At 49.5% G+C, this 2,500-nt stretch overlaps 1 protein-coding gene across 1 annotated transcript in view; it reads right to left on the bottom strand.

Annotated features, from left to right (window-relative positions):
- The window catches only part of LOC135532656 (alpha-actinin-1-like), a 62,569-nt gene that overhangs the window by 32,712 nt on the left and 27,357 nt on the right, over window positions 1–2,500 (bottom strand). The gene's annotated exons all lie outside the window — the stretch shown is intronic.

Here is a 2,500-nt window from a genome sequence, read left to right on the forward strand (position 1 = left end):
GAACGGTCAGGTGGTCACTGAGGAGAGGGGGTTGATCTATATGGTTCTCTAAAAGGTGAACGGTCAGGTGGTCCCTGAGGAGAGGGGGTTGATCTATACGGTTCTGTATAAGGTGAAAGGTCAGGAGGTCGCTGAGGAGAGAGTGTTGATCTATACGGTTCTGTATAAGGTGAAAGGTCAGGAGGTCCCTGAGGAGAGGGGGTTGATCTATACGGTTCTGTATAAGGTGAAAGGTCAGGAGGTCGCTGAAGAGAGGGGGTTGATCTATATGGTTCTCTAAAAGGTGAACGGTCAGGTGGTCACTGAGGAGAGAGGGTTGATCTATATGGTTCTCTAAAAGGTGAACGGTCAGGTGGTCACTGAGGAGAGGGGGTTGATCTATACGGTTCTGTATAAGGTGAAAGGTCAGGAGGTCGCTGAGGAGAGGGGGTTGATCTATACGGTTCTGTATAAGGTGAAAGGTCAGGAGGTCGCTGAGGAGAGGGGGTTGATCTATACGGTTCTGTATAAGGTGAAAGGTCAGGTGGTCACTGAGGAGAGGGGGTTGATCTATACAGTTCTGTATAAGGTGAAAGGTCAGGAGGTCGCTGAGGAGAGAGGGTTGATCTATACGGTTCTGTATAAGGTGAAAGGTCAGGAGGTCCCTGAGGAGAGGGGGTTGATCTATACAGTTCTGTATAAGGTGAAAGGTCAGGAGGTCGCTGAGGAGAGGGGGTTGATCTATACGGTTCTGTATAAGGTGAAAGGTCAGGAGGTCGCTGAGGAGAGGGGGTTGATCTATACGGTTCTGTATAAGGTGAAAGGTCAGGAGGTCGCTGAGGAGAGGGGTTGATCTATACGGTTCTGTATAAGGTGAAAGGTCAGGAGGTCGCTGAGGAGAGGGGTTGATCTATACGGTTCTGTATAAGGTGAAAGGTCAGGAGGTCGCTGAGGAGAGGGGGTTGATCTATACGGTTCTGTATAAGGTGAAAGGTCAGGTGGTCACTGAGGAGAGGGGGTTGATCTATATGGTTCTCTAAAAGGTGAACGGTCAGGTGGTCACTGAGGAGAGAGGGTTGATCTATACGGTTCTGTATAAGGTGAAAGGTCAGGTGGTCCCTGAGGAGAGGGGGTTGATCTATACGGTTCTGTATAAGGTGAAAGGTCAGGAGGTCGCTGAGGAGAGGGGGTTGATCTATACGGTTCTGTATAAGGTGAAAGGTCAGGAGGTCGCTGAGGAGAGGGGGTTGATCTATACGGTTCTGTATAAGGTGAAAGGTCAGGTGGTCACTGAGGAGAGGGGGTTGATCTATACAGTTCTGTATAAGGTGAAAGGTCAGGAGGTCGCTGAGGAGAGAGGGTTGATCTATACGGTTCTGTATAAGGTGAAAGGTCAGGTGGTCACTGAGGAGAGAGGGTTGATCTATACGGTTCTGTATAAGGTGAAAGGTCAGGAGGTCGCTGAGGAGAGGGGGTTGATCTATACGGTTCTCTAAAAGGTGAACGGTCAGGTGGTCACTGAGGAGAGAGGGTTGATCTATACGGTTCTGTATAAGGTGAAAGGTCAGGAGGTCGCTGAGGAGAGAGGGTTGATCTATACGGTTCTGTATAAGGTGAAAGGTCAGGAGGTCCCTGAGGAGAGGGGTTGATCTATACGGTTCTGTATAAGGTGAAAGGTCAGGAGGTCGCTGAGGAGAGGGGTTGATCTATACGGTTCTGTATAAGGTGTAAGGTCAGGTTGTCACTGAGGAGAGGGGTTGATCTATACGGTTCTGTATAAGGTGAAAGGTCAGGAGGTCGCTGTGGAGAGGGGGTTGATCTATACGGTTCTGTATAAGGTGAAAGGTCAGGTGGTCCCTGAGGAGAGGGGGTTGATCTATACGGTTCTGTATAAGGTGAAAGGTCAGGTGGTCACTGAGGAGAGGGGGTTGATCTATACAGTTCTGTATAAGGTGAAAGGTCAGGAGGTCGCTGAGGAGAGAGGGTTGATCTATACGGTTCTGTATAAGGTGAAAGGTCAGGTGGTCACTGAGGAGAGAGGGTTGATCTATACGGTTCTGTATAAGGTGAAAGGTCAGGAGGTCGCTGAGGAGAGGGGTTGATCTATACGGTTCTCTAAAAGGTGAACGGTCAGGTGGTCACTGAGGAGAGAGGGTTGATCTATACGGTTCTGTATAAGGTGAAAGGTCAGGAGGTCGCTGAGGAGAGAGGGTTGATCTATACGGTTCTGTATAAGGTGAAAGGTCAGGAGGTCCCTGAGGAGAGGGGGTTGATCTATACGGTTCTGTATAAGGTGAAAGGTCAGGAGGTCGCTGAGGAGAGGGGGTTGATCTATACGGTTCTGTATAAGGTGTAAGGTCAGGTTGTCACTGAGGAGAGGGGGTTGATCTATACGGTTCTGTATAAGGTGAAAGGTCAGGAGGTCGCTGTGGAGAGGGGGTTGATCTATACGGTTCTGTATAAGGTGAAAGGTCAGGTGGTCCCTGAGGAGAGGGGGTTGATCTATACGGTTCTGTATAAG

Source organism: Oncorhynchus masou, unplaced genomic scaffold, assembly GCF_036934945.1.
Source record: "Oncorhynchus masou masou isolate Uvic2021 unplaced genomic scaffold, UVic_Omas_1.1 unplaced_scaffold_1974, whole genome shotgun sequence".
Lineage (NCBI taxonomy): Eukaryota > Metazoa > Chordata > Actinopteri > Salmoniformes > Salmonidae > Oncorhynchus > Oncorhynchus masou.